The sequence below is a fragment of the Chamaea fasciata genome, unplaced genomic scaffold (genome assembly GCF_029207755.1).
Source record: "Chamaea fasciata isolate MVZ Bird 193981 ecotype frontalis unplaced genomic scaffold, bChaFas1.0.hap1 SCAF_11, whole genome shotgun sequence".
NCBI lineage: Eukaryota > Metazoa > Chordata > Aves > Passeriformes > Sylviidae > Chamaea > Chamaea fasciata.
The window spans coordinates 19,408,837-19,431,848 of record NW_027094096.1 but is presented as its reverse complement, the minus strand read 5'-3'; the positions used below and the strand labels follow the sequence as shown (position 1 = coordinate 19,431,848).

The 23,012-nt window shown below is 38.4% G+C and overlaps 1 protein-coding gene across 2 annotated transcripts in view; it reads left to right on the top strand.

Annotated features, from left to right (window-relative positions):
• Positions 1–23,012, top strand: part of LOC136295159 (uncharacterized) — a 271,346-nt gene that overhangs the window by 21,099 nt on the left and 227,235 nt on the right. Inside the window, exon 2 of one of the 2 annotated variants that reach the window (XM_066193539.1) lies at positions 3,960–4,024. The exons of the other annotated variant lie outside the window; for it this stretch is intronic. The gene's annotated coding sequence lies outside the window, so the exon portion shown is untranslated. The remainder of the gene's footprint in view (positions 1–3,959; positions 4,025–23,012) is intronic. 2 annotated transcript variants of the gene reach the window in all.

Below are 23,012 nucleotides of genomic sequence, written 5' to 3'. Positions count from 1 at the left end.
CTATTGCGTTCACAGGGACTGTCTGTGCTGGCTGGAGAAGCTGACAGACACTGAGGGTAACAGACACTGTTTATTCTGCAGGTCTCTTGCACTGACGTGATGAATGAGGGGAAAAATGTGACAATGTGATGTGGAAGCTGAGAACAAACCAAACACAATTCAGCAAAAATCAGCAAAAGCCAGTGGAAACATCTTTTAGGATTTTTTTTTTCTATGAGGGGAGTTATTCTCAAGGTTTTGGTTGTCTTGGCCCACTATGTGGAAACATATTTTGTAATTATATTACCTGGCTGGACATTCTTAGTCACAGTTATCTCTCCAAATTAATTTCAGTACCACTGGCAATGATGCTGTTTCCCTGGAATCAGTATGTCCAAACAGACTGAGTCTTACAGGAACACAGAATGCAAGGGTTAAGCTTAGAAAGAGTCTCGTCCATTTATCTGAGAAATTTAATTGTGATTAACAGAAGTTGTCAGTCAAAAGTGAAATAGCTACTCACAATTCTCATGAAAGCTGCTTTAAGACATATCAATTCTTATGGGTTGGAATAAGAATTATTACAGGGGCTTGCTATTTGACAATCATCAAATATTAAGCTATCCTTTGCATTAACCATGTTTTGCAGTTTCAAAAAATCTCAAATATTACTGTTTCTGTCTCCTTATGCCAGTTACTGGATCTTCTACCCAGAACTAGGTGTACTGCAGTATCTAAAATTGTAGTCTAGAAATAGTCTTTTAACATAAAGAAGAAATGGTTGGGCAACAATACTTCATCAATATGGAAAAGTCCAGAGTGGGACACGCAGGGTGTACTTATAAATAAAGCTCCATGTAGGTTGTGTTCTGTGGCTCAGTTCTGTCTGTAGCTTAGTGGCAGTCAGTGCTTGCCTAATGATTTGTTTTGAAAATGACACATCTCTAGGTGGGTTTTTTGGTATGTTGCCTTGCTCCTGCCTTTTAATATGGGGTACTCAAATTATGTTGATGCTATCACAAACTGTGTTTCCTGCCTAGTCTGTGTTTGTTTTCAAGTAGCTCTTAATATTCACTTTGTCTGTCTTGGTGCCACTGAGGCAATACTTTCAGAGTTTTATCTACCGTGATTGCAAGAGTTCTTTCCTCTGTAGCTAGTCAGTAGAGCCCCTCACAGAGGATATAAAGTTGTGATTAATTGCCAATAATTTCGTAATCATCAGTAGATCTCTGGAATAATGGAAAGATATCATTACCACTAGGGCTTCATCAATGATCTCATGTATCTGAGCTGCCTGTGGGTGTGTGTGCTCTGTCACTGATTCTGGCTTTTTGTGCTGGCAGCCAAAACATAACACGCTCTGCTGCTGCTTTGCTTGTTTTCATCTTGTCTCTGCTTCCAGAAAGTGTTTACAATGAATTATTTAATATTTCTCTGTGCTAATGAATGTTTGTTTGTTTTCAGTAGGACTCTGTAATTCAACAATCCTTTGGCTTCTGCAGCAAAGCTGTGGCTCAGAAGTTCCTCCCCTGCACTGAGTTTGTAGCCTCCCATGTGTTCTGTCTGGCTGTTTCTGAATCTTAGCTCACTAAAATGTGCTCCTTTTTAGCCTGAATTATTTGAGTGTCTTTACATAAATACTGCTGTGCTGATAGGTGGATCTGTGATCTGTGGCAAAGGGCCAGAGTCAGTGACTAGCTTAATTTCTGAAACTGCAGTATCACTGCAGTGCTAGAGCTAAAAGGAGAAATTCCTAAATATCTCTGAAAACTTGGCACACACCAGCTTCTTGGTGGTTGTGCAGCTGGAGCTTGAAACCAAATTTAGACCACTGTCCTCTCCCCTGGTGTGCTGCAGGTCGAGAGTGGGTGCCATTCACACCTGAGCTGCTGTTAGCAGGCTGAAAGGGGGTTTTCAGCTGCTTTAGCTCATGTTTTGGCTTTCAAATACCAGTATTTGCATGCTTCTGCAATTTTGCCCTATTTAGAAAAATGTCATTTTAACAGCTTATGGGAAATTCCTACAGAGTCAAGATGTACCTAAAGCCTTAGTTCCATGCAAAAATTGTTCTGGGTAGTTGAGTTTCTACCTGTACAACAAACTGGAGGCAATATTGGTCCTGACAGAGATCAGAGAATATTTTACTGCCACGTACTGTCACTTCAGGGGAGTGAAGGTTTCACCCTCTGTCTGTTGCTGATGAGCAAAGCCCAATGCTGATGCTGTAGAAGGGCCTTCATCTCCTAGGGAGCAGGGGAAAAAATTCAAATAATACACTTGCAAGGGTACAAAAATATATTATGAGCATTTTAAATGCTGTTTTTATACTCTGTATAAGATTTTGTGCCATCTTAGAGAAAGAGAAATGTGTTGAGACTTTCAGACTCTGTGAGATATTGTCTTATACAGCTCAGGTGTCCAAGTTTCCCCTAATTATTAATTCCAAGGTTTTGTATAAAAGGATAGCGACCCAAAGGTTCATAGCCATTCCCGTAATTTGATTATAGCTGTAATGCCTGTGTGACACCTTCCTGCCTATGATGTTGTGTGTAATCCTGTGTGCAGCTACAGCTCTGGGAAGTTCTATATTCAACTCAGTGCTGTGGTTACTCGTGAATGAAATTACTGGAGGAGTCTTGGATGAAAAAGTACATGGAAGGATTTAAGGCAGAACATGGCAAAGCAAAGGCTGCAATTATCTGCAGCTGAAAACAAGTAGCTTTTAATATGTCCATTCACCTAAGAAGGGAGGGAGAATTACAGACCACGTGCTCTTTCTCTCCCTTTTTCTATCATTTCTCTTCTTCTTTTTCCTTTATACAGTTTATCACCCATAATTTCAGGATGTGTTTTGTTTCTCTAAGCTGTTTTATCTATAGGCTTATGAGGTCAGTCATGTGTGAATTCTTTTGTTAGTCACCTCACCTTTTGCCTTGATGATAGAAAATTGATCAGGCCTAAAGTACAAGTTCAATAGACAACCCCCTTGGTCCTTTGTCTAGGAGAATAGCTACCATTGAAGGCCATGAGCAGGTTGCTATTAATATGACAGCCTGCTCTATCTCCCACTGTAATTTATAATGAAATACCTAATCTCCATTATTTTGATCCAAGCAGGCGATCCCATGAAAAAGTCTTTTCATCCAGTTCCCAATGGCAGTTACATGAGAAATGGCAAACCAATAATTTTTGTCAAGTTTTTTAAGCCAACAGAAATGCTTTTCCACTGCTACAGTTTCAAAAGGCACAGATAAAGCTCATTCACTGAGATGAATGAAAAAGCCATCTGGGGTTTTTCTTTTTGACTTCCTTTCCTTTTCTCCATCCTTGTAATCAAATTTGAGCAAAATCAAATGGGGCTTTCTATGAAAGTACCTTTTGTTGATCTGAACGAGCTGGTAATTTACAAAATACCCTTCCTTTGTGAGGAAGGCTAAAGAAAAAAAGAATCAGTAGCTTTTAAAGCTGGGCCTTGGTGGGACTCTAAATGCAGTGAAAGCAGTCTGTGTTGAGAGATTGAAATGCATTTCAAAGCCAGGCCTGAGTCAGGGTACAGGGAAGAAAAAACCTATGTGCATTTTATAAGAAGAAAAACCTGAATGGGAAGGGGAAAAGAGAGAGAGAGAGAGAAAAAATCTGGATAATACATTAATCATTATTTTGGAAATTGTCTTCCTTACTGACACATACTGCGTAACTAGTGATTGAGAACTTGGATTTTTGTTCTATTATAGGCATCTCAACATTTGTCTGTGCTGCTTTAAAGTTTGAGAGGCAAGGATCCTTGAACACTGCTGGACTATGTTTTAAATGTGTATATATATTTTTTCAACTTTGCTTTTTGTGGTTCTTTTTCCTTTTTTTTTATTTTTACCTTGCCTGTGAAGTATTATGAGGAAAAATACTTGCAGGAAAGCTGAATTTATTCCTTTTTGCATGCTAATGTTTTTTTTTTTTTTTATTGTATTTCTGCTTACCAGATTTCCTAGGGGTAATTATTTCCCACTGACTCAGACCACAGGACAGTGTGAACACCTAACAAATAGTAAGTTTATGCCTTGTTTTTATTATTTGTATTTTATAATTAATATGAAAAAACTGAGAATGTTTGATCAATTGCAAATTCAGTATTTTAAGAATGCTGTATGAAACGTTATGATTCTATTAATGAGAAATATTGATGTGGTTTAATGCTTATCATCTCTGTTACTTACTATAACTGTTTAGTGAGATAGAGATAAGTGCATTGTCCTGTGTTGAAGATAAAACAGCTTATGAAATAAACATTAATTTACATGTCATATGCAATAATGTGAGCAAACCTAGCCCATATTTTAATCTTTTCTTATTTTTATAGGCTTGCTTAGAATGCAAAATGTTCCTCCCTTTCCAATTCTGTTTTGATTCAGGGTATAAATGCATTTAAAAACAGCTTCCTGACTGCACAATATAAAATATGACCGGCAATTTTACAGAAATGTTGGCAATCCTAGTAGAAACTATGGGGTTAATTTTTATTTTTAAGAAAGCTTCTCATGTTATTTTTTACCTTGACTTGTGCTGTATCATGGTAGGAAGAGAGAGGTATGAATGTTACTGATTAAAATCTGATTATTGTTGCTAATGAAGTACTGGTAAAACCACAGGGACTTTTAAATTTTTCTTTGAAAGGCAAAGCTTGTAAATAATGTGGAACTCTGAAATTTCAGTTGTAAGCTGTTTGTTTTAGATGAAAGGAGATGAGACATGATTTACTTTGCATTCCTTATGCATATGTGTGGACAATGTTGTGACATCCACTTAAACAACAGACTGTAGGAAAGCAGGCTGGGATAAGTTTTTTGCTTTTTAACGTTACCAAAAATCCCGAGTTAACCTTATAAAGTCTGAGTGTGTTCTCCATTAATGAGATGCCAAATTATTTAACAAATAGCTTACAAAATATTTTCTTCTACATACCCTAACATCTGACTGAAGTGGAAAATGTCAAAAAGCTACTTTTGTGGCTGAATTAATTTCCCACTTCTAGTTCTTACCATCCTATTCACTTTCAATTTCCTTCAGGATTTGTTTTCTCACATGGTTTTGAGCCATTTGCTGCCTCCTAATGACTGACTTATAAAACAGCAAACATGGAAAATTTCCAAAAAACTTTTTCTGGAGGTATCACTGCTGTATATTTTGTAACAGTCTACCATTTTTTCAATATTTATTACTGATGAAGAAATTTGTGAATTTTTTATTATTTTGCCCTGTGGTATTTTTAACAGAATATCAAACTTTCCACCCTGAGAAACACAGGATGCAGTGCCTTAACAGGAAACTTTCCTAGTGCTGAGTGGGGGAACAAAGGCACGAGTGGTTGACTTTGTTTGGATCATGTCATTTAGATGATGTAAGAATCTGTGCTTTCCCAGGCTGGCATTCCAGTATCATAGGGCATTTCTCTTGGCTAAAGAATTGTCTCCTTCCGTCCCCTGGTTAAAAATCATAATTAATCTTTGTTCAGTTTTCTCGTCTTTCTCCTTTACACCCTCTTAAACTTTAAGACATAGTCTTCATCAAAGACTTTGTCAAACCTATTGAGTTTTAGTTGGTTGTCTAACAAGTGAAGCAATGACAAAGCAAGATAAGGTCCCTCATGGTCTTATCCAGGTATCAAGGCTTATCTTCTTACTACATTCTTACCCCAGTGCAGCACCAGCCTGCTCAAGAAATTTTGTGACCTATCAAAACATAAGTATTCAGAATTATATGGGAGGTAGAGAACATAGATTTTTCTTGATGTAATCTTTTCCCTCTCATGAGGTCTGTAAGCAGTACAAATGGCTTGAATTGAGATGAGAGGGCTGAATGGAGCTCTGACCTTGCCCCCTACTATTTATGTATATTTTTGGATACTCTCTAAACTTTCCCGTACTGGAAGTTGGGGTTGCACTCAGTGACAGCACTCCATTTGTGGCTGAACGTTTGTAAACCACTTGTAAAACACATGGGCTGGATTTTACAGGAGAATCTTCAGCTGTGCCTGATTTGGAGCTGTCAAGTTTTAGGCTTGAACTTTTCAAGCTCAAGAATATTTTGCATCAGAGTATGAGGAATTAGCATAATTAATTACTTGCAGTATTTTTTAAAATAAATGTCTCCCATCATTTTAATCATTGGTTGGGAAGGCTTGATAGCAGGAAAGATTCAGAGCAACAAACAAATGCTACTTTTTTGAGAATGTATATAAATGTATACTTAATTTGTATGCATAATTTTTATAGGCTTTGATTTGAATCCTTGAGAGGAGTTTTGCAGTAATGACATAATAAAAAGGAGGACTGAAGTTATTTAATGAGTTAACAAGCACTTCCTCCATTAGAGAACATAATCCAGTGCAGCATAAACTGAACAAGGAACTGTTCACTGTGACAGGTTAGCAGCACCACGGGCGAGCTGCTGTATCTGTTGAAGTGACTGTTGAATACAATCAATAATTCTGCTGCCCACACATAAGATGTTTAGTCAGATGGTTTGGGTGTTTAGTCAGACTGAATTGGATGGGGATTGGAAAAGATTTTCAATAAACTTTTCAGTGGCATTTTTTTATCATCTTAAACAGCAAGAGTTGGGAACAAAGGACAATAGTTCCTGAGTCTCATGTGCCCACTAGGGTTCTGTATTGTCTGCAAGAAACACTTTTCTTTCCTGATAAATTTTTTGTCACTGAACGCTAAAAGGGAACTCAGTGAATATACATAGCAGTTTATGAGAACCGTATTCTCATGAAGATTGTAAGAAAATGCAGAATCAGGCAGCGTCACATCTGCAGGGAGTCCCTAAAAGGAGAGATAAAGCAGAAACAGTCTACAGAAATATGTGGGAATTGGAAGGAGTATAGAGTGCTTTAGAAGAGAGAAGAGAAATTCTAAGAGTGGTGGATGTTGTTGAGGGAAGGAAAAGACATTAACCCTTCCATGTCCCTGTGCCCAGGTCTTCTCCTCAGGGTCCTGACCACCTTTTAGCTTGACCGCCCCAGGGCTGAGTGCTGCATTCAGTAGAAATTGATGTCTGTGTTCACCTTATCCTAAAACTAATGATTTTTTAAAGTTGATTTTTCTCACCGATGTTACCACACAGTGTGGTGAACTTAAAAGAAACACAAGCTTCACCTCTGAAACCCTCAAGTGGGATTTCCCACTCGGGCACTGATGAGCAAACCAGGGTCTGGCTGCAGCACTGCTGGACAATCCTGGTTCAGTTTTTCCTGCTGGCAATGCTCAGTGACCCAGCTGGGGGAACTGGGGCATTTCTGATATCTGAAAAGTAAAGTCACAGGCACAGTGTTCCCTTTTAGTCCACAAAGCCCATCTCTAAATATCTCAGGATGCTTCCAAAATTCTGATGGTAATTTAGGGGTGGGACGGCAGGAACAATGCATTTAAGTACAGGTATAGATACTAGTGTGGTCACTTAGAACTGTTGTACTAATGGCATTGATTTTAGTGTAGTTAGGTCTGTAATGAATTCAAAATTTGCTGTTCAGCATGAACTGCGTGATAAAGTATGTTTTTGGAGTGTTTTGTGTGATCTTTTGTGGGGTTTTTTAAGCAGCTTATTCCTTGTGGTTCTATAGAACACCTGCAAAATACCTCAGAAAATTCTTGATGCTATTTTGAGCACTTAGAAGAACATTCCCATTACTCATTTGGTCTGATCTGGTTGTGGGTAGCAAACATTTCGTGCTATATGAAGGGTGGTACACAAAGACGTGTTTTTGGGGAGTATTTCTCTCTATATAATAGTCCAATAAATTACTTTATGTAACCCATTGTAATCCACTCAGGGACTAAAAATGTATAGGACTCGAGATAAAAAGTTTTCATCAAACTATTCTTTAAAACTATCTATTTATTTGCAAATTTCTTGTAGGATACATTGCCATCCTGTAGAGTAGTGAGGTGTGGATAGCTGCTTTAAAAGTACTTTTTTTCCAGTTTTATCCTTTGGTTTGAGTGGAGAAAAAGCACTCCAGCACAGAGTGCTGGAATTTGTTGTAGAGAGTTAGTGCAGTAATGTGGCCATTGCCCCCAACAGCAGTGGCTGGTTTAATATTTTGTCTTCTCTTCCCTGCCAACTGAGGGAAAAAAGGGTTCCAGGCATTTTTAAACTGACCATTTGCTGTCTAGCTGTTATTTTTTTTATTCAAAGGTGAAAAAATCTGTGGCACAATGGGACTAGGGGTTGTAGTCTTTGTATTTTCCTGGTTAATAAAGCAGACATGGGAGACACACAGATAAATATTTGTGGCTTCGACTTCTTCAGGGACTCTGTTTTTAGGGGCATACCAGCGGCAACATGAAATTGTTCTCTACTTACATTTTGTTCTCAGACTTAGAAAGCTGGAAGATAAGAGGAGAACTATAGAAGAAAGGTGTCTTGTAACCACCCTCTGGAAAAGCTTGATCTGAAATAGGGTTCAGATGTAAAGGTACTATTTGCTGCAAGGCTTTCACACTACTAGACTGCTTTTCACCTCAGCGATCTCCACTGTGATCCCTTCTAATGACTCAGGGAGTGGAAGATGTGCACTCATTATGTTAATGCTGAGGGAGGTCCATTTCAGTATCAAGTGTCTGTAGTCCTGAAGATGGTATTTCTGATTTTAACTGGAGAGCATCCCTTCCACCTAACTGAAAAACATAACTCTGTGTAAAATAGTTTTGTTGCAGTCAGTCTGTAAAAGGTGGAATATTTAGAATAGCCATAGAGGGCACTGTGTTTTGTTGGATATGATTCATTCTTCATTCTGCCAGTGAGCATCCTGCTCACAGGGATACCTAAGGCTCCAGACAGAACCATTCCCTGTGCCATGATGTGCAGAGAATCCACAACGGCACCTCTGCCCATGCCAGCTTCTGAGCAGTCCCAATCAATCGGAAGAATTATGAAAAAAAAAAAATAATAATTCACATACTTGTTCTTCTTGCTTGGAAAAAAAGTTGTTTGAATCAATCATCCTGAGTTGAGCTGTGGTTAATTTTGGTTATGCAAAAAGATCCCAAGTGCTGTTGCTTTATGACATCATACATTGACATTATACATTTTATATAAGTAACTGTAAATGTAACTAAACTTTCAGTTTGCAATATTCTTTATTTAAGTATTAGGGAGTAGAATTTGATTGAAATCATCAAAGTTCTAGACCAGGGGTTTATAGGGATGTTTCCTGTTCTTTTTATTTCAAACTGAAGAATGTTATGATGTTCCAAGAATATGTCTTTTAGGTTTTTTTAACTTTTTTCATTTTTTTTTATATCCCTTTTCTACAATGTCTTGTCTTTCCTTACTGCTATGTACCTCTGAGAGCTTTCTAGGCCACTGGCTGATGGCTTTGGTGTCTGTTTATATGCAGCAATAGACCCAGTTCTTGACTGGATATTCTAGATGCTTCTGTGCCTTTTATCTGTGAAAGCAGAACAGTATTTTGATGCTAGCCTTGTGTATGTGCATAGAAATAATTGTACCAGGAAAATAATGTCTGACTGGCAACCTTACAATCGAAGGTTCCGTTTCAGTTTAGGAGATTAAGGCAGGATCGGTTCATGGGCAATGACAATTTAAAGACTTTTTATCAGGTTAAGTCTTCTGAGTGTTGTGGAAATCTGCTAATTATACAATTTTCCTAACTTATCCTTGCAGATCCATGAACCTGATCTTGTACTGTCAGTAAAATAATTCTGAATCTAGTGGGAGGTGGTATAGCTGTGTGAAGAGCTCTGGAAATATTTGTCCACTCCTAGGATTGTATTTGTCCACTTCTAGGACGTATGTTTGCTGTGTGAAGTGATCACTGTTGTCGTTTCTGTGGTGTGTGATAAGAATTATCACACAGGGTGCGTGATAAGAATTCTCATCATTCTTTGGTTCCAAAATAAAAGGTAATGGACTAAGAATATTAGACTAAGTTCCATCATGATTGCATTGTTGATAGACCTGACAATGTATGATGGTACCTCTTGAGTCAGAAACCTGAGGGTGGTTGAATTTCATCCATTTATGCCTTCAGAAAGCATAAACCCAGAAATCAAGCAAAAAGTTGCCCATTTACAGTATAAGGAAGCAAATCTTTGCGAGGGCTCTGTCCTACCAGCTCTTGTGCTCTAATGCCTCCTGTTTCCTTTGCTTGAGCATCTCTGAGGCTTTTCTCATCAAAGCTTTGCAGTGCAGCCTCTCAGGTGTCCATCAGGCCAGGTAGGTGTGAATTTTCTTACACGTGCTGCTTTCAGTGCAAGTCAGTTAGGAGCAGCGAATGTGTGGGCAGCAAACACGGAGTAAAGGGGAATTTGGAAGCTTTTTTGTAGAACAGATATGCAGATTACTGACTAAATAGTAATGTCTGGGAAGTGTTCTGGTATTTGAAGCAGGGAAAAGTTAAAATAAGCAACAGAAATTGTAATCTGGATTTTTTTTCCCCTGTCAAATGTACATGGTGAGGGACTGAGGTATCATTTTGGTTTTGTATAAGTTTCTTGAAGAATTTCAGCTTAAAAATATTGCAACATGAGAGTTCTTTTGAGTGCTTTTTCCAGCCAAGTATATTTGTTCATGGAAAAAGCATAGCCTTCATATGCAAGAGAGTGTAGGGGGGATTGGTAGCATACAAAAGCAGATATGGGAAATTGTTGAGTCAGTGTAAACCCTGAATGGATTTGCAGCAGAGAGCAAAGTTAAAATGTATTTGATTTAAAACAGAATACACAACATCTTTTTCCTCTTGCTTTCAGGAACTTGCCGTGTAAATTCAGCCTATTATGGATAAATGAAAGAGAGGAGTTATAAAATGAAAAGTAGCTGTAATGCACAGATTGAATGTTTGGGTGGGAGTGAAAGTAGGAGTTACTGGGTTGGAACAGATTCCTTAAGATCTGTCACATCACACCATTAAAATGAAGAGCTAGACATAGTAATTTTAAAGGGATATTGTGTAAAAGTTGGGAGATATTAATGCAGTAAAATACATTGATGGGTTCCAAACTTACGGTCTGTTATGTGTATTAAACTGACATAATAACTGTAGATAGCAAATACTTGCTGTGGGTACTGCATTGCTTGTGAAAGGAGAGATTACAGTGTGTTACGAAACTTTGATTCCATCAGCTCCCTGTGTGTGCAATTTCATTAGGTTATTCCTGCAATGTTTTAGATTAAATTTGTAATATAATCAAAGAGCTTCATAAAAGTCCTGTGTTCTTTCAGTTTTTACATTCTTGGCAGCTGCAGTCCTCATGTGAGAAGTCCAAAAGAGGCAGAAATTGCTTCAGTTTCTTTTGTTCTGCCACAGAAATTTTAATGGCCATGGACAACTCACTTCATTTATCTGTTCTCCACTGATATCTAGTCTCACACTGGTAGCATTTTGATGATAAATAAATAATTTCACAAATATTTAAAACCTGTGGATAACAGTGTTATATAAATGATCAAGACTTTAGATGCAGCAGTATATAAAGCTGAACAGTACTTTTCCACAGCCAGGCACTTTATTCTAGATGTTTGTTCCTACCTGGTTCCCCACACTGTCTCATCTGAGCACCTCACCGTCTGTCCCTGTACTTGCAGTGCCACACCTTCCCAGTTTATTGTGTGGTCCTTGGATGTGGAAACCAGGGGATTTCTCCTAACGTATCACAAAAAATCTGAAGAGAGGGGTGAATTCAACTCAGTCTCCCAGCACTAAATTCTGATCCAGTCTTCCTTTGTCTTCCATGGAGAGCCCATCTCAGGCTCCCTGTGAGGTACTGGAAAGTCTTTGCTGACTGTTCATTTTGGGGCTGGTAAATCCCATTCATTGTATGTCACAAAAACATAAAGAACCGGGAAAAAACATGAAGTCTGGATTTTCTGCAGTGCAGAATTGCACCTGGTATGTCATTAAGGTGGTGCAAGATGCATCTAAAATGATATATAAAATATCTGGATTTCAAAGCAATATCTTTTGCTTGTTCTTCCATTTCTTCAATGTTTTACAAACTGTATCCAGGAACAAAACCACTTTTAAAATCCTTTTTTTAAGGAAAGAAGAAGAGAGACGCTTTTTAAATGAATGTGAAGGTTATGATACATATTTAACAAAGCCCGGGAACTTGGAAGTGTAGACAGCCATTGTCTTGTCTTAACCCAAAGGTGTGAGTAAAGGATACGGTGTCAGATGTAACTTTGAATTTTCCTGGCTTCTGTCACTTCACATCACAACCTTAGCGTTAGTAATATACATTTTTTTTGTTGAGGAACAATAGCTAAAAATGTATTTTGACTAGTAAAATTAAGAAGATGACACGTAAATCATAGAAGTTCACTATGCAACAGTAATGTGTGTCATTTTTTTAATACAAGTGTAATTCTGAGTACATGGTAACTACTATCTATAGCTACAGAAATATCACCACCTCCTGCCTTTTGGCAAGAAACTGTATTTTAAGTTTTATATATAGATTACACAATGACAGAGAGGGTAAAACTTTTAGCTGAGCATTATACTTTAGTACAGAGCAGGAACTAAATATAGTCGCTGTGTCATCACAGCAAGGTTGCTTTGTGGCAAAAATACAAAAAAATAAACCAGCAGAGATGTACATTATTGCTGTTCCACAGTCATTAGAGACAGATGAAGTTGGCTACAGAAGCAGCTGATTACAGGAGATCCTATCATGAGTGACAACAATTGAACCTGAGCAATGTCATTTCAGCCTCTGGGACCTGTTCTGTTAACTGTCAAATTCTTCTCATTAATCTGCTTTGAAGGGAGGTTGGAGATTTCAGACTGTGGGAGTGATGCACCCTTTAACCTTAATGAGCCAAAGGAGTACTTTTGGCTACATTTCCCTTGAGTGCAGCAGCTCTTCAGGCCTGTGGGCAAGACTCCTGTTCTTCCCCCCAAGGAAGCAGGAACTGAACCCCTTTGCAAAGGGAAGAGGGAACAGAAGAAATCTGATAGCTCAGGATGGCTGCCCCATTCTCCAGCTCTAAGCTGGTCCCTGTCCTTTCTGTCTTCTCTCTCTCTCCCTCTCTCCTCTTCACAATCAAGCGGAGGAAAGGGCTCAAGGACTGAAACTGCAGTTTTCATGCAGCTCCAGGAGGGACTGAATCCAACTATGGGAAAAATTATATTGTTCCAAGGGCTAGGTGAAGGTGGATAATTGGGAAAGGGAAAAGCTGGTCTGTAAATCTTATATTCATTACTGTCTGCTCAGGAAAATGAGCAGACATTAATGAATAGAAGATTTACAGTGGGTTTCTGGACCCCAAACCCCAAATAGTCTGCAAGTAAAGGTCTGTTAGGAGCTTCTGCAAAGCTCTGTTGAATCAGGACAATTGGATAGCATCAATTATGTGATTTTCTTACACAAGCAGAGCTGCTTGGCAAAAGCAAGAATAAACCATTATAACCTGCATTTTTGTTTTAACTGAGAGTTTTTTAATTTGTGGGCTCGTTGAGCTATGATAAAGAACTACTGAGTCAAGTGCTGGAAGTCAGTTCTGAACTGTCCTGTTCCTGTTGCATTCAGTCAGTGAGGAAACTCTCCTTCAAGGTTCAGGGCCTGATCTGCCCCTCCCATACTGGAGCTTTCCTTTCTTCCATGAGAACATTTTCCATTTGTCGAATCATGATATATTCGCAAAATAGAGCAGTTTAAATTTAAATGGGTGGTACTGCCAGCTACCAGGTGATTATAGACCCTTCATCTGGCATATGAGAGTGTAAAACTCCTGTAACAAATGATAACTACTTTTACAAAATCTGGACAGGGCTCTAATGGTGGAAATGCAGCACTGAAAGGAGCATTACCACCTCTAGCACCATCTTGTGTTTTCTCTTAAAATGAAAGGGTAACAGGGTGTCTTGAGCTCCATCACAGAGACTGACCTGTATGACCAGTGTGTTAGTCACTCTGAATATGCCTTTGACTAGCATGGAGATTTAACCACAGAGTTATTTAGGCAGGATGCTAATTAAGCCTGCTGAAGAATAAGGAAAGATCTGCCCTGATCTGATTTGTGAGAAATAAGGCATGATTTGCTAAGCCTGGGAAAAATATGCTGGCAATTCTGCAGGTTTTAGTTGTATGGCTTTTAAATTACGTATAAACCCTCTCAGAGATTTGGTTCTTTTGAGCATCTGGACCATAGTACCTGTTTGTGGTGTGGTTTTCTTCGGGGTTTTATTGTTGTTCGGTTTTGTTCACTAAGACTCAAATTGACAAAAATATCTGCCTGCTTAACTGTCATTTTCCTAAATATATAATTAACTTCAGAGATCAGTCCTAAGAGTCTGATCCTGCAGGAATCATGACACATTCTAGTCCTGATGCTGAAGCCAGCGGAGTCTTACTTCATGTGTGGAGTAGAATAAGGTCACATACAATGTGGAAACTCTGTCCTGTGTGTGAGATCAGGAATCACCATGGTTACTTATCCGGTATTTTGTGTGCGCTCTCTCTTGCTCGCTCTCTCTATTTATTTATATATTTACTTAAATTTTTTGTGTTATGTGGAAGACAGATCCTAAACCCGCAGTGTAAAACAGTATTTTTTTATGAAATAGTAGCAGGAGCCTTTTGAATGTTTTTTGCTTTGCAGCAGTGATGTATCCGTAAGAGTCAGGAGTCAGTGGCTGATGCCGGGTGCTGGAGCTCCTGCTGGTCACCCAGAGTGTGGTTCTTGACCTGAACATCCCTGCCTGTAAAATGAGAATTATTTACCTTATTAGTATAAAATAGTTATTGTTTGCATCACCATTTCCATCTTATTATGGGATTGTATATTTCCAACAACAGTGGCAGCCTGTTATCTGTTGGATGCTAAGTTTTGCATAACTTAAATTAGGAGTTTCTGTTTAGTACTGAGGGGAAAGACTTTGAGGATTGAAGTGACTTGGTGGTCCCACTTGTGATGTAGTTGTTCTGGTGTCTGTCACTTAGCAATTCAGTGCTTTTAGTGCCTGCTGAATGGTAAAATATTAGTAGTGCAATCCAACTCCACAAATATATTTTAATATATAATTTTAAGACAAAACATTAAAGAATCACACCTAAGATTTTTTTTTCAGGTAAAAGAAATATTATTGTTCATCAAGTATATCCCCCTGCTTCTTGATCGTGTCATAGTGGCAATAAGTGTTGGGCAAACAGCCATGTAAGCTTGTCATTATTCTCAGCAATCGAGTTACTGGTAGATAAAGTTCTGTAGAAATATTTTAGTTTCTAATTTATCTTTAAGCACCACATCCCTCTTGTGAATCTGTGGAAAGTTAGACACCAAATTTAGAGTTGAGCTGCCTTTGTGTGTATGGAAAATGAAGCTGTTTCAAGTATTTCTGAACATGTAGGTGATAAATGTTGCTTTTTTTGGTGGCATCTGAGCTTAGTTTGGTGATATGAGGTTGTTTTTAACAACCTGTGGGAATGTAGGTGACCTTGATTTTCTTGCTATAGCATTGAAGGACTGACTGATACTGTGTTGTATTTGGAGAATTACTCTACCCTGCATACAAACCAATATAGTACTGCTGTTTTGCTGTTTTAGTCAAGTCCTCTTTCTTACTTGCTGAACTTAAGCCATTGGGTCTATACTACTGCATTTATAACGTAGGCTTACCAGTTAAATAAAGGGGCGGGGAAAAAAGGGGAAAAAAAGGAAGCCAAGATATTGTAGCAAGCTAAAAGGAAAGTTAATGGGAGGAAAATTGTTCATCTGAAAAATAGAAACATTTTTTCCCCTGATGCTTTAGAACAGATTTTGAGCAGTGCTTGTTCAGGAAAGAGGACAGTCATGGAAAATAGAAGGTAGAATTTTTAGTAAGGAAAGTAATGATGGAAAACAACCAATAGGAATATGGACAGGTAAAGAATAATTTGAGATCATCTTTAAATAGCATGAGAGTGAGAATTTTTTGCTCTGTTCGTATCATTCTGTGTTGTGCCTTTTGCTGGGATTTTACACATTAAGATTGCCACGTATTGCTTAGTATTGTTAATACGCAAAATCCTGGCAAAAGGTTGACATTGTAATGGCTCTAAAGGACCCATTTCAATGTAAATCCTGAGGGTCTATCAATGTGCAGGGGATTTATGTGGGTGAGTCCCATTAATGGTAATGGGACTTATGTGCGTAAATCTCTTCTGCATTGATGGGAAAATAGACTCCTTAGTATGCAAAGTCTCATTTGAAATCAAAGAGCATTTGCATAAGATCCATACATGGCATGGAACTCTGTGTGTTAAAAACAGTATGAAAAGAAGATAATACACCTTAACTACTTTAGTGGATAAATACTAGTGTAAAAAGAGTATTCTTGATAGTATGTGTTTTATTTTAAAAATTGCAACAATATTTACACAATTATCTCCAACTACTAGAAAGCAGAATAATTGCATTTTTATTACTGTGGATGGCTTCTTTTTACACGGGTTTAGTTGAGCAAAATAATTATGTGCAGTTGCAGAAATTTTGCACTGAGCTCACGTCCCAACTTTCTGCGTGAAATGTTTCATTTTGGACAACGTGGAGGGCAAGTAAGAACCGAGGGATCTTTGCAGCCCCGGTCCTGCTGCAGTTCGCAAAGCCTGGATATACATCTCATAAACACTCTCAGGCGACATCGTGCTCGCTTTGACACGGCAGGACTGGAAAATTCAGTGTAGGCTCAGCTCCTGAGGCTATTCCAGCGGCGGAACGCGAGGATTTGCCCCGGGAAGGAGGGAACGTCCATCCCGCAGCCGCGCGCTGCCACCGAGTGTCGCTGTTGGCAAATGTAACATCAACCGGGGACGGAGATTTTGGGGGCGGCGATGAAACTTCACTTTTTCGGTCTCCTCCTGGCAACACCCGGGTGTTTGCTTTGTTAAACTATTCAGCGCGGGCTGCTTACCCTGGGGGGGGCTCCGGTGGACGCGGGGATGTTGCAACAAAGTGATAGTGTGGCTTGGGAACGGCTGCAGTATTAATGACCTACTTTGGCCTTTGCTGCCTGGCATCCAGGCTCGCCATGTAATTTTAAAAACTAAGCATGAGCATAAAATTTAATAATTCTGATTTTTCTGTGGTTTTGAGGGGGGTGAAGGAGAAGAGTGACTTAATTTGCCGGTGCAGACCAAAATTGGTCATTCTTTTCAATCAGAAGAGGACTCTGGATTCAGGGAGCAATTTAAGGAGGGAGTTCTGAGTATGTGTGACTTAGCAAGGTTTCATCTGCCGGCAAGGAGAAAAGCTAGTTTATGTCTCACCTCAGGATTTGGGATCGACTCTTCCAGTGAGACTTCTCTCATACTTAGAGGTCCTCTAAGGAGAAATAGCAGAGTTGAATGTATTTTAATATTAAGGATATCTGGGTTTTTTATGTTCAATCAAATGATGAACTCATTTGATATTGATATGAAATTGTTGAATCTGTTTTCTTTTATTGGTTATGCTAAAAACATTAATCTCGTCACCCTTATCTGTGCATACTGAAGAATTAAGGGTTGATCTTGGAATGCAGCTTTAAATAAGATTTAACAAGCATTACTAAGTATAATAAACCTCTCCAAAACTCCCTTTTATTTGTTGGGCAGAACAAAAGTGGTTTATGGTTTATATCAGAACCATATTTTTAGATGCAGAACTTCTGTATAATCATAGAGGGTGGTGTGTGAATGGCACAATGAAAGCAATTTGTCCAGTTTTTCAATGAGATGACACTGCTGTGTGCATTGACTTTTGTCTTTCCTGTACAGCATACAATATGAATTTATCCATCCTGATTATGGAGTTCCTAGAGGAACTCTAGGTGGTGGACCAAGTTCTTATTTAGAATGATGACAGCTATTATGAAATAAAGCCAGATTATTTTTATTTACTTTTTTTTTTAACTTTATATTGAATAGTATCTCACTACTTTTCTTAAAACCTAACAGGGAAGCCTGAATCCAATGACAACAAAGACCCTGGCTTATATCCCTGATGTACATGCATCACACTTGGTACAGTGGCATTAAGAGTGAATTTGTCTTCCTGGGTGTCTTCACAAGAAAACTTTCCTGTGCTTGTTTCTGTGAGCAGGTGATGTAAATGGGAGAGCTGCAGCCATAAGATGGAACGGGAAGTAGGATGCATTTTGGTAAAAAACTACCAAAGGTGGGGAGAAAATGTGTCCCGAAGATTTTCAGCTAAATTAGTCAAGAGTGTTACTAGAAGAAGGGGTGGCAGCAAGAGCTGTGTTTTGTGTCTGGAGTGAGTTCTAGCCCCAGGAGCTGCTGTTGGTTCCAGGGGTGATGTCCCCCTGCCCTCAGGGGCAGCAGCGTGGCTGTTCTGGAGCAAAGTTCTGCCTCTGTCCCCAGGCAAACTGTTGCTTTCCTGGGAGCTACACCTCCAACAGCAAGCATTGGGGTAATGTATCTGATACTAATTTTTTTTAATGCCTTTAATAAAAGTGCACTTCAAGTAACTTTAAGAAGAAGAGACAGAAAAGGAGTTGTTGTATGAATAAGGTTTCTATAATAGCAGTTCAAATGTAGCCCAAATTAATAACTCGGTACTTTTGTCCTCATTAACGGTGCAAAATAACTTGATTAAAGATTTTTAATGGTTATATAATGCTAGAAAAAAAATCAGGATGTTTTAGAATTTGATATTCTTGTAACCTTCGGTTAACAGCTGGGATTTATCTTTTTAAATGAACAGGTTAATTACAATGGACAAGGTGTAAAAAACCTTTCTATCTTCTAAAGACATGAATTGTTGTGTATATTATTGTGTACATTATAGTTGCTATACCTGTGGCTAAGTGTATCTGAGTGAATGCAGCTTCAGCAATCTGTTCTTACCGTGCTACATCCTCAAGCTCATGTGTTTCCCACAAAGTGCTTTTGATAACTAGATGGTTTTTGATTTTGCAAAGTAAAAGAAATTGAACACACAAAAAGGTTTTAATTTAGAATAAGTGCGCTCATGGGGCTCAGAAAGTTGCGGCTAAAATGGCACAGTTTCTTGGACTCTGAATGAACAGTATTAACTTACTTAATTTTAATGAGTTTTATGGCTCAGTAGAGTTTTACTTACACTTTTTATAATGAGACTGGTTTTCTTAATGTTTGCAGGATCTAATTCTGGACAAATTTGGATACATGTACTATTTATATTTGGAGGCAGAGTACCTTCTTTTGTGTGTCTGTGTATTTTGTTTTTTCTGCTTCCTAAATTTTTTTTTTGTTTATATTTTCCCATTAGAAGTTCATGGCATATTTTAAACCCATGTTTTTAACCTTCTCTTTCTTTGTTCCTTAAATTTTTTATTCTTTGCATTATTAATATCAGTTTTGCAGAGAATTCCTGTAGCTCATGGGAGGAGGGGAAGGCAGGGAGTGCTGGTCTGCTCTCGAAATTTGGCAACAACATATGTTTTGAATAATGACTTTAGCAATGAAGTCTTTGGAAGGTTTTCCATTGTTCTTTTCATAATTTATTTTGCCTTGAAGAACACAAATGCTGTTGTGTCCAAAAAAATCCTGCTTTTAGGTACAGAATATAGAAAGACAATACATAGAATAAAATATCTGGTGCTGGTTTTAGTGTATTCTGGAGTTTTGTGTAACTCTAACCAGGAAAAACGTCATCTTTGTAAGCAGACTTGGCCCTGACGCCATTCTGGAGATGTGGTAATGGGCCTGAGAAATCTAAACTTTGTGATGAAAAGTGTGAGATCTGAGTCTTGGAGATCAACATGGAAACTAGAAGGGTGATGATGAAGGGAAGAAGGGAATCTCTAAATGTGTTGGCTGTGATTTTTGTGGTCCGGCTTTTAGTTGGATGTTGCCAGCAGTCAGCACTAGAACTGTGTGTTCAGGGGCCTTCCAGGAGCCTGCTGCAGCCAGACAGGAGTCAGTAATGGGACAAGTTGTGTATCGTGGGTTGAGAAGTCAACATGTGAAATTAAAATGTGATTTTTAAAAGTTAAATTCTGTCTGAATCTGTTGTACGATGGCCACATTTTTCTTATCCAGAACAGTACAGAATAATACTCTGATGCAATGGAATATATTACATTCCTGTCTTGAGAGTAAATGATAATTTCACAATTATCCTGCAATATAAATCTTTAGGATAAACAAATAAATACTACTACAGTCCTTTATTTTCCTTAAGATAAATTAGTTATCCTTTCACCTTTTCCACCTTTGACAAAGTAAAGTTATAAAGGAATAGGCCATTATGAAAGTACTTTTCAATGCCACCTTCTTCCTAATCTTTTGGATAAGGCCTATTGTACAGTCTGAATGGATAAAACATGGTGTCTTCATTGTTTTGAATGACTTGTGGGTGAAATCAAACCTGTTTTTCTACTGTGAAAACCTGGGGGTCATTGGGCAGTGAGGGAATTATGACATCATTTGATTGTGAGGGTATGACAAAGGTTATAGTTCTATCTGCCTTATGGTTTCTTGTAATTGCTGCTTTTTTAGATGACTGCTCAAATAAGGGGTTTGAACCTTCTTGCATGGCCATCCCTGGATTTGTTTTTCAGTGTACATTTAATCTGGTAATAGAATTTACCATTGCTTTTGGGCCTTCAGCAGTAGCTGAAATGAGGCCACAGCTTGGGATGGTAAGGAGTGGAAGTGTCAGAAATGCTGGTGCTCTAACCCAGAATCAATTTTTGCAGTCTATGGAGATGGCCCAATATTTATTTTAAAAACAAGCAAAACAAACAAAAACAACTTTATATAAATATAAATCCAGTTTTTAATTAAATTATATATCTTCCTAGTTTCTAGACTTATGAAAAATTGTGTAATTTCTTTCTTCTTAAAATAGTGCAAACTGCGAGCAAATTTAGTAGTTATTGTTCAAAGACTGTTAAAGCCCACTTGAAATAATGTGCAAATCCCATCTTTCCAGTAATAGTAGTTTGTTAATTAGCAGAGCTACCCAAATACTGAGATTGTGGTTAAAATGGCTCTGAGTAGGAGGTGGTAATGATGCACTGCGTGCTTTACAACACATTATAGGCAGTGCTCATTAATTCTGGCAATGAGAAGAATCACAGATGCGTGCTTTAAAAAAAGGGCAGTGGTAAAAACGATCACCTTGATTTTAAGCAAGTGCTGAAGTCTGTAAATTGTGGTTTATTTCATTTCTTAATATGCACAAAGTAGCCCTTAGCTGCCACATTTGGATATTGGTTAGTGCAGACGCTGAAAGCAACTGGAGAGTGACCTTTCCTCATGGCAGTGAACCCTGAGGTGCCCACCTTGGGCAGCTGAAGCTCTGCTGGGTGTGATTACATGAACTGTAGAGGTACCATTTGGTAAAGACGCAAACACATTTCTTGTATAAGAAATGACCATTCCATTTCTGCTCTTGTGAAAAAAAAAAGTTCATGCACAAGCATTTTCTTTCCTGAAGAGCCGCAATGGGTTTTGTTGTCTGGGTTCTTCCTTTCCTTGGGGAACTTGAGATGTGCATTTTAAGAGGACTTGTAGGAATGAGACAGAAATGGAGACTTCTTTAAAGCTTGATATCCCTTTCCATTCGTCCCTCTTTTTATTCTGTGTTTCCTTTCAGAGCGCAGTTACTTGATGAGATCCAGTCGACTGGATCTTAGTCCTAAGTCAAATCTGTAGAGAAACACAAAAAGAATTTTTAATCTCTTTTTTCTCATGGCCTCAACACTATCACCTGTATTAATAGAAGGGCTTCTTTTGGGGCTCACTTTTTGGTGGTCTTCTGGCAGTTTAGTAATTTGTCTGAGGAGCTCTGGGAGTTCTGTGAGCCTGAGTCTTAAGTTTTGTGGCTGAGAATTGAATGGGATACTCCACTGTTTTAGAAGATGTCAAATTTGTCTTATTGCATGACCAGTAAAGGCAATATCTTAGTCTAGGAAGAGATCAAATAATTTTGTGTGAATAACTGAAAGCAAGGCTTTATTTTTTTCATGGTGAATAGTCCAATTTTAGGATAATGGAAGGAGTGACTAGTTGTTGAATCCATCTTTTTTAAGAGCTAAGTAATATGAAAACAACAAAGGTTTTAACATTTTATTTTCCAGATATTTTGTCACTTTGGAATTGCTAAAAGATACAACTTCTTTGCCTCTGTCCAGATTAAGATGACTGAAAGAAAAAATTCAAGTCTCGTTGTAAGGAACACCAAAATGACTGCTATCTTTTAAAAGCAAGTTTCCTATGTGAAAAAGCAGCAGATCGAACAACTACTGCTGCTTTTTTGGGGTTAAATGGATAAGAGGGAGGATCATGACAGGTGGGAGTCCACTCCAGCAGTCATTTGGGTGCCCCAGCCATTTCTGAATTTTGTTTCTTGATTGAAGTAACCGTAATTGATTTTATTAAAACAAACAAACAAACCAAACCAACTCTGTGCCTTTGATATTCCACAAGGGAAGAGTTTAATCTTGCAAATAGTTTGTATTGCTACAGTTTCAGGTGTTCCTGCATACTGCCCCTGGTCACTGGATGTATGGCAGGCAAAGAGCTCACAAAATGAGGTCCTTAATTAGCTAAAGACTTCACTGTGTCTGCTCAAGAGCAAGGACTAAGGCTGCAGGACAAAGCGGCTTTAAACTAAACAGCATTGCTTTGGCCATGGGTCCTTTTCAACTGGCAACATTTTCCGTAATGCATCACATAGCACGGTTAATTCTATGCCTTTAAGCATCTGTGCTGTGCATAATTGAATAACCAGATGTGTGTTGTGCAAGAAGGTGATGCCAGTGCTCAGGTAGTGCTGTGGAGCTGTGAGAGATCTGTGATGTTTTTGTTATTTCCTTTTGTTTACAGGAATGTCCACATTCTCTACAAGCATAACTCTAAACCAACACTAATTTGTGTAATTATAGATATGCCTGAAATTCGTTATGTTGTGAATGTATATTCCCAAGGATGACTAATGTGCTTAGAGAATTGTGCATAATGAGTGCTTGGCATTTTATAGATTTGATCCAGGGAAAGGGTAAGATCCTCGTACAATTTTCTGAACGCCCTAATGTATCATCC